We start from the raw sequence: 10410 nt of genomic DNA on the forward strand, positions 1-10410 counted from the left end.
ACGCTGAGATTGTCTTTATGTGACTTACAACGTGGAATAATCATTAGAAGACCAAGGTGCAAGGTTTCTTGAGATTTGCGATGAATATAAGAAGCAGATATAATTGTTTGAACAGTAATGGATGTCGCAGTGTTGATGTATAATTGTATTTCTTGTTAATTTGTTCTTGTGCATGCTTGGGATATTTCAAAGCTCTTAACTGAAAGTTGATGTAATAGAATGCAAGGAGGCATGCCCATAAAGCAATCGATCCCATGGGGAAGTAGTGGCATTTCATGACAAGTAATATTTACTCAGCTCAGAGGACAAATTGTAAGGTAATCATACCCAGGACTTTAATAAATTTGATATAGAGAGCACTAGTTTATATCAGCAGGTAATTTTCGATCATATTTACAGTAATTGATGCAGTGGGGAAGATGGTGCAGGAGCACCCACACAAAACATTTTGGAGGTGATTTCTAAATGAAGAATTTAATTTGATTTTGTCATTACAATAAGATTTTTTTCTTGGGATTCATATAGATCATTGTGGGGTCATTCTTCCCCATTCTATATCAACCTAGAGTATTTTATAGACCGTTTTTCCTATTTTGTAATAATCTAGAATTTTTCGTAGATTGTCTTAGCAAGTATAAATAGAGTTTTAGGTTTATGTTTAGGTTTAGGGCAAGTCTTTGGAATATAAAATTATGGAAGAAGAAATTTTTAGGAGAGCAAATGTGTTTACTGTTTATTTGAAGAATTAATTAAGAAGAAATTTTAATATATATTTTTTGTTGGTGCTGGTTCTTTTTTGATATTGCTTTTGTTGAATTTATCTCTACATCATTTTTGGTATCAGAGCTTGGAAAAAGCTCTTGAGGCAATTAGATTTTATGTTTGAATTGAAGTCAGAAGTTGAAACATCAAACATGGTCACCAATGTTGGATTGACAAAGAAGATGCAAGAACATGAGAAAATCAATAAGTGGTTATTAGATGAATTTGAGAAGATGAAGCGCTGGATGGAAAAGACAACAAAGATTTCCTCAGAGCAAGAGGAAGAAGGGGAAGAAGAGGATACCTTTGAGCAGGAGGTGGTTAGCTTACCTGCAGACTAGAGATACTTCACAGAGGCCCTTGAAAGAGTTGGGAAGAAGGATGCCAAAGGTGACCTACCCATCTTCTCAAGAAAGATGGATGCTGATGCTGTTGTGGATTAGATAGAAGCTTTGAACAACCATTTTGAATGTGAAAATATAGCAGAGAAGGATAAGGTAAAAATTGCCAAGTCAAAGTTGAAGGGACTAGCTCTCACTTAGTGGAATTTCATTCAAGGAGAAAGGGTCAAAGAAGGTAAGAACATGATAACTTCATGGAAAAGGATGTGTGCCAAGGTGAGAGAAACATGCTTACTTGAGGATTATGAAATCCAACTTCATCGAATGAGACAAAGTTTAAGACAAAAGGAGTTAGATGTCACTGCCTATACTGAAGAATTCCAAAAACTAAGGCTAAGGGCAAAGCAAAGTGAATGTGAAAGTGTAAAAGTTGCTAGATATCTCAATGGATTGAGGTTGAACATTCAAGAAGAACTTAATTTATTGTGTCTTGATACAGTACAAAAATGTTATCAACTGGCATTGAAAGTGGAAGCCAAATTAAAAAGAAGGCAAGAGCAAAATAGTAGAGGAAGAGGAAGAAATCAAAGGGGAAGGGGAAATTTCTAAGGAAGAGGACAAAACCATGAAGATCATAAGGAGATAAAGCAAGAAACAAGTCAAAGCGAAGGAAATTTCAGAGGTAACTTTAGAGGTAGAAGAGGTAGTTCAAGAGGTGGATTTAGTGGTAGAAGGGCAAGTCTGATTATTTGTTTCAATTGCAATAAGGAGGGACATTATGCATCTAGGTGTCTGGATAGAGCAAGTTCAAGTTCACAAAGTGAAAGAAGAATACATTTGGTACAAGATGATGAATACCAAGAGAAGGAGATAGCTGACTCATATAGTGTACTTGAAAGAGGAGAAAATTTAATGATGAAAAGAACACTTTTGAAAGTGCCTACTACCATGGAACCACCACAAAGGAAAACTATCTTTAGGATTGCTTGCAAATCTGGAGGTAAGGTATGTAAAGTCATTATTGACTCAGGATCCACTGAAAATTTAGTTTCTCTTGAGATGGTTCAGAAGTTAAAACTTAGGAGGATACCTCATCCTTTTCCTTATAAGGTTTCATGGCTAACAAAGGGTCAACAAACTCTTGTAAATGAGCAAGCATGGGTTGATTTTTAGATTGGAAAGTATAAGGACATAATTTTGTGTGATATAGTTGACATGGATGCATGCCACCTATTATTTGGTAGGCCCTGGCAGTATGATTTGCAAGCACAACATGATGGAAAACTCAATATATACACCATTAAAAAGGATGGAAAAGTGATTAGATTGATTCCATTTGCTGATCATGAGGAAGTGGAAAAAAATAAAGAGAGGGAAGCCAAAATTATGATGGTTGATAAAAAGGAATTCTTACAGGACATGAAGGATGAACCTAAGCCTTGTTTTCTTTTGATGCTTAGCCCACAACCACAAGAACCCATTGGAAATGACAGAAAGGAGGTTGAAACAAAGAAGGCAATTCCTAATGAAGTGAAAGAACTTTTGAATAAATATGAAGGTTTGATTTCAGAAGGTATGCCAAAGTCTTTACCACCTATACGAGACATTAGTCATTGTATTGATTTCATTCCTGGAGCTACTTTACCCAATAAGGCTGCATACAAGATGACACCACAACAAAATGAAGAGATTGCTAGACAAGTAAAGGAGTTACTCGATTTTGGCTTGATTACAAAAAGCTTAAGTCCATGTGCTGTACCTACTATTTTGGCACCCAAAAAGGAAGGAACCTGAAGGTTGTGCGTTGATTCTAGAGCCATTAATAAGATTACAATCAGATATAGGTTTCCAATGCCAAGAATTGAAGATTTGCTTGATTGTTTGGGAGGTGCAAAGTATTTCTCCAAGATTGACTTAAAATGTGGGTACCATCAAATAAGGATAAGAGCTGGAGATGAGTGGAAGACAACATTCAAAACCAATGATGGATTAAATGAATGGAAGGTAATGCCATTTGGACTCTCTAATGCTCCTAGTACCTTCATGAGACTTATGAATGAAATACTCAAAGACTTCAATGGCAAGTTCATCATAGTATATTTAGATGATATATTAATTTTCAGCAAGACAAATGAAGAACACCTAGAGCACATTGACATGGTTTTGAGAAGACTTCATTAAGAGAAATTGGTAATAAATTTGGAAAAGTGTTTGTTCATGCAAGAGGAGCTGACATATCTTGATTTTGTGATCTCCCAGGGTAGCCTGAAGATGGATAAAGATAGGGTAAGTGCTATACTATCTTGGCCACCCCTGAGAACAGTTGGAGATGTTAGAAGCTTTCATGGTCTTGCTACATTTTATAGGAAATTCATAAGAAATTTCAGTCATATATGTGCTCCTATGTTAGAAACTATTAAAAGAGGAAGGAAGTGTAAGTTTGCATGGAGTCAATCAACAAATGAAGCTTTTGAATTGCTTAAGAAAAAGGTTAATGAGCAACCAATTCTTTCTTTACTTGATTTTAACAAAGTTTTTCAAGTAGAATGTGATGCTAGCAAGGTTGCTATAGGGGCAGTTCTTAGTCAAGAAGGAAAACCAGTGGCTTTCTCAAGTGAAAAACTCAATGAAGCCAAGCAAAAATACTCTTCATATGACCTAGAAATGTATGCATTGGTTCAAGCTCTCAAAAGGTGGAGACACTACTTGTTGCCAAAGGAGTTTGTTGTATATACCAATAACCAAGCACTCAGTTTTTTGAATAGCCAAGACAAATTAAGTCATAGGCACATGAAATGGAGTATTTATAGGTCTATACCTTCACCATCAAGCATAAGAAGGGCATATTAAACAAGGTTGCTGATGCTCTTAGTAGAAGGAATTTGACTGTCTCCCAGATATAGCTAGAAAGTGTGGGAATTGAAATACTCAAGGACATGTATGTAGCAGATCCAGATTTTGGCGACATCTACAAGGTATGTATGGAGTTTGGTGAAAGATACCATGCTGATTTTCCTGATTTTTCGATACAAGACATACTTCTTTTCAAAGGAGGACAACTATGTGTACCCAGGTGCTCTATGAGAACAAACATTATCAAAGAGAAGCACAGTGGAACAATGGGTGGACATTTTGGTTTGGATAAAACCTTAGAATTGGTTAGAGGGTACTACATTTGGCCTAAACTTCAGACTGATGTTAGAAACTTTGTGGAAAAATGTATGATTTGTCAAAGGGCCAAAGGAAGGACTACAAATACAGGGCTTTATCAACCTTTGCCAATACCATCTAGACCTTGGGAAAGCATAACGATGGATTTTTTAATGAGGCTGCCACGAACACAAAAGGGGCATGATAGTGTATTTGTTGTAGTAGATAGGTTCAGCAAAATGGCTCACTTCTTACCATGTAAGTCGATCAATGATGCTTCTCATATAGCAGATCTCTTTTTCAAGGAAGTCATAAGGATTCACGGGTTATCTCTCAACATAGTTTCAGACAAGGATGTGAAGTTTGTAGGACACTTTTGGAGAACTTTATGGAGGAAACTTGGAATCAATTTATCATTCTCATCAGCCTACCACCCTCAAACTGATGGCCAAACAGAGGTAGTTAATAGAACTTTGGGCAATTTGTTAAGAACACTCACAAGACAACATGCAACAAAATGGGATGTAATCCTTCCCCAAGTTGAGTTTGCATATAATGACTCCATCAATAGAAGTATAGGAAAGTCACCATTTCAAGTGGTATACGAAATTCATCCTGGAGGGATTTTTGAGTTAAGAGATATGAGTTCACAGCAACAAGTTAGTGCCCAAGGAGAAGAATTTGCTACAACCATAAAAGAAATCCATGATGAAGTCAAAGCACAACTCCAACAAACCTCTGACAAGTATAAGAAGCATGTAGATCAGAAATAGAGACACTTAGAATTTGAAGTGGGAGATTTAGTATGGGCAAATCTCAAGAAAGAGAGGCTACCAAAAGACAAATCTACCAAGCTTAAGTTGTGAAAACTAGGTCCTTGTCAAATATTGAAGAAGTTTGAAACCAATGCTTATAAGATTCGATTGCCACTTGAGATTGGCATTTCTCCCATCTTCAATGTAGCAAATCTCACACCATTCAAAACACCCACTGAAGAAATTGATACATGATAGATTGCTGATACAAAAGACATGTCTACCATTTAAGCAGACACCACAACTAGAAAGGATACTTGACACCAAAGTCATAAAGTAGAGAAGAGGAAACGAGTCCAAGCAGTATTTGGTAAAACTCAAAGGTTATTCAGATGCAGATGCTGTGTGGATGACTAAACAAGATATCAAGAAGCAAGATACCACTCTACAAGCGCTCATCTCAAGTGGGCTTGAGATAAAATTTCCTGGGGATTATGGTGCAGGAGCACCCACATAAAATATTTTGGAGGTGATTTTTAAATGAAGAATTTATCCCAATTTTGTCATTACATTAAGAATTTTTTTCCTTGGGATTCGAATAGATCATTGTGGGGTCATTCTTCCCCATTCTATATCAATCTAGAGTATTCTATAGACTGTTTTTCCTATTTTGTAATAGCCTAGAATTTTTCGTAGACCATCTTAGCAAGTATAAATAGAGTTTTAGGTTTAGGTTTAGGTTTAGGGCAAGTCTTTGGAATATGAAATTACGGGAGAAGAAATCTTTAGGAGAGCAAGTGTATTTACTGTTCATTTGAAGAATTAATTAAGAAATTTTTTTAATATATATTTCTTGCTGGTGCTGGTTCCTTTTTGATATTGCTTCCGTTGAATTTATCTTTGCATCAGATGGCTTTGCCTATCTTGTATACATTTGCGACTTATCTTGTTTACACGAAGGATTATATAGACGAGTCAAACATAAATCATTACAAGTTCATGGGTTTTAAATCACGGAATCACAACCTTTTTGAATCTTTTACAGCCCAAAAAATCAAATACTTTTTTCCACAGTTTGTTTGGGATTGGCAAATGCTGATATAATCCCGTGCTTTGGCTAGAGCCTTCTCATTATTGAGATATTAAACAACCCTGCAACATATTCTTTACATCCTTATTCATTTATGTTCGTTAATATCCTTTCCTAAGCTGCTCCCATGTTTTGTTTACTCCAATGTGTCCTCCAAGTACCCCATTATGCTTATTTTCTAATTACATTTTCTGTGATCCTCTAGGAATGCATAACTGCTGTCCCTCAAATAATAATCCTTTTTGATGAAATATTCCAGCCATTTGGTTCTATCCTTTTCAATTGGATCCTTCCCATACATTGTGGGCATGTCATGTGTCATAATTGGCCTAAACAATACAAATATATATTTAAATAAATACATACACTTTATTTAAATACCTTATTACTATTATTGATAATATGATATTAAACATTAAATAATAATCAATATAATATTAATAATCATATAGTATAATTTATTATCATATTATAATAGTGCATGATATATTAATATGAGAATTAAATGTTATATTAGGCAATAAAATATAAATTTTAGATTAATAATATATAAACTAAATATAATATGCATTATATGTAATGGCATTAATATTAATATAAGAAATATAATTGATATATTATCAATACAATATAGTTTATAATCTAATCATTAATTTAATTATAATATCAATATAATATAATTATATAATAAATGAAAAGACATGACTCTTAGAATAAAAAACTATATATATAGAATTCTAACATTGAGAATCATAGAAAAATATGGAGAAAAATAAAAGAAAATGAAAGAGATCAATGGGCAATCAAATATTGTAGAGAAGTGCAGAAAGAAAAAAATTGAGATATTTGATCTGTGAAGGGAAATTGCATTAAGAATTTTTAATGTCCCCGTTGGGGGACATTATAGTGGTACCAGAGCTAACATCCTACCAGCTTGTGAAAATAAATTTAGAAATTTCAAAACAAAAATGTCGATAGTTGATCATACATTAATATTTGAATTACAGTACAAGATTGTAAAACATGGAATCAACAATATTACTAGTTATTGGTCAACTACGAGATGCCTGCATATGCTCGATTATTAAAAGAATATGGATTTTGGTATATCGACAACTCTTTTCCTTCATTCTAAATTTCTTGAAGCAATCAATTATCCTATTCTACAACATATGGAATTTAGAATGATAATTGCTTAGAAATTGGTCGTTGAGTAATGGCTTCAACTGAAAAGGCCTACACCGTCAATGCTATTTTTCATTAAACTTCTGAACAACACAACTAAAATTGGAGGGTTTGATGGTTCTGCACTTACAAAAAATTATCTAAGGTAGAGTGTAATGAAATGGAACGATCATCTGGAGGACTTACGTCTCGTTAGTCATACCAACTCATCGCAGACAAGTTTCACGTGGAAAATTAGTAAGGCAGTCTAGATAAATTGGTTATGATAAAGATAAAGCAACTTGTATACATCTTGATAGAGTCAATTATCAATAAGCATTGGCAAGTATGAAGATTAGTAGTTTAATATGAAATGATAAAATAATGAGAAATACAATCAAGATACTGAACAAGATGTGAAATAGGGAAAGGAAAGGAAAGGTGGTTTTATAGTCCACGACACTATGCCATAGTTTTTGGGTTTACGTATGGTGACAGTGATATGGGACTACTTCGTACTCTTTTTCGAGAGGCGCTACAAACGAGGCGTACATACCCTATCCCCCAGTGGGATTTGAACTTGTGACCTCTCTTTTAAGAATACAAGTTCTCCACCACTAGGCCAACTCAGGAAGAAAAAAGAAATGTTCCCACCTTACGCCAAAATAGTTACAACTCCTCAAGACACTAACAGAAGATAGTTGGATAAAGGCAGTGTAATGTCTGGAGAAGGAATAGTCAAAAGTAGAGACCAGTTACTACAAGAGGATGAAAACACATTGGAGTGAAGTCTCATTTGTAAATTATGAAAAGGACATAGGAAGGATGAGAAGTTTATAACAAATAAACAATCTAAATTGAGCGATGTGGAAAAATGCCAATTTGACTTGGCCCAAGATGAGTGGAATCATAACTACATAAGACTGGTATGGTAACCTCCATATAGAGATAAGCACATGAAGGACAATAGAGACAACAAACGACTTGAATGAATAGGGCAATGACGTGGATAGGAGGAAAGCATAAGAAAAGAAAATAAAAGAAAAGAAACTCTGAGAAAGTTGCAGACATGATAAGTCGCCCATTCACATAAGTTTGAATTATAAAAAAAAATGGAACCATACGATTGCAGGAAAATAACATCGCAAGTATTGGAAGAAGCTTTTTTTATTTACAAACATGGAATTCCATATATGAAGGCATCCAATAACAGTATAATCCCATCAAAATTGCATATTATTTATTGCCTATGTTTATCCAATACATGTTACGATTGGATTCAACCTATGATGAAATTGGTGGTATCATTTTAAGGGTCATGTATAAGATGATGATGAAAGAATGGTTTAATGAAAAATGCACATTTATGCAATCGCCAATCAGTTACCTCAATTCGATATGCAATCAAATTATCAACTAAATCAAACAAATGTATTTTGATGTTTCTCGATTGGTAGAATATACAAATTACAGATTCCCATGTTAGTGATTCTACCAAATTAAATTAGTGATTCCAAACTAATTTATGTGTATTATTCAGTGACATTTCCATGAAACTAATTTAAACTTGTGGAAAAATTACTGAAAATAAATCTAAAAATCTACAGTCTAAACTAAGAGATGAGTGATACACCAAAAGTGACATGAAAGTTTGGGTACAAATGACACAGAAGGACTATTCAGCTACTTAAAATACAAATAAAACACTTCTTTCTGTAAAGATTTGCATAAGTGATTTGTAATAAGGTTTTCAAGAACACAGATTACAACCTGCAAATAGACTTACTCCTCTACAACTAGGTGCTTGAATGAGACAAAATAACAAAGACCAATAACACTTCACAAATTGTTTTATCAAATCACTCTAACACTACACATAGAATTACAGAAAGAAAGAAGGCTCAAAAATTGACACAAAGTAGCATAAACTCAATTGCTGTCACTTGTATTTGAACTTCCAAAATGAATGACAAAATTTTGCAAATAAAAGTTAAGTACTTAAAAATAGTCACAAAAACTTCTCTGCATAATTAGAACTCCCTCCAAATGAGTTCAAAAACTCACTAAATACAATGCCCAACTCTTGGGTCGAATGCAGAAAGATAGCCCAGAAATGAGGACTTAATGACTCATGAAATAAAGACCTATCTCAGAAAAAGCTCCTCAAAGTCATTAGGAACCTTATGACTCACATAATACTACCCCAAAAAATCTCCAATAGTCAATAAAGACCCTCAAACTAACTTGGCAAAGTCAAACTCGACCCCCAGGTTCCCTCCTAAAAAGACTCCTGATGTTTGCAAACTGACTCTTCCAATTAAGACCATAAATATGGAATTAATTCAGTCACCTCTTTTTTTGCATTGAGAATAGAAGAAATATTAAATGATGCATAATTTATATCATTTAAATATTTTCCTCTTTACAATAATAACTTATGCAAAAAAGAAAAAATAAACAAAACACTTTCACATAATACCTAAGTCAAAAGACCCCCACCCCTTTACAATACAAATATAAAAACCTTCAAAAGGGATTAAAATCCCATGAAATGCCTGTAGACTTCAAAATTTTGTGAAAAAGGGAAAAGGGTGTGATATAAGTTTCAATACCCTAAAAGGTCTTCATTTTTTTGCATTTCATTTGAAGAGTCTGGAAAGGCCTATTGGTGGAGAACTAGGGTTCCTTGCGGCCTCCATGAAAAACTTATTGGTTTTTTTGAAGGTCGAAGCCGCCATTGTTGAAGGATTTGCAGGTCTTTTTGCACGCAGTTGTCGAGCTTTAAAAGGTATTTTAAAATATCTGTTATGTATACATTATTTTGAAATTTGAGGGGCTGCCCTCTTCTCTGCAGTGTTTTCCTGTTATGGAGGTGGAATTTCCCTATTTTCCTTTTCGCTGCCACTATGTTATTTGTTGGAGCTAGAGATAAAGCTCGAATTTTGCTTTTTTCCAGTATAAGCTGTGAGCATACAAACTTTTAACTGGGTCCATTATGACTAATGTTTAAAATGCAAGCTATTAGTTTCCATGTTAGTTTTTTGCTGTCTCTGGATTTCTTGAAAATTGCCATTGCTTAATCTTGTTATTCAAGCCGCTTGCAAGGGTTTTGCTGCATGTATATGATATTTTGTTGTTTCTTCTACAG

This window comes from Cupressus sempervirens, chromosome 9, assembly GCF_028749045.1.
Source record: "Cupressus sempervirens isolate cs-2001-9-10 chromosome 9, ASM2874904v1, whole genome shotgun sequence".
Lineage (NCBI taxonomy): Eukaryota > Viridiplantae > Streptophyta > Pinopsida > Cupressales > Cupressaceae > Cupressus > Cupressus sempervirens.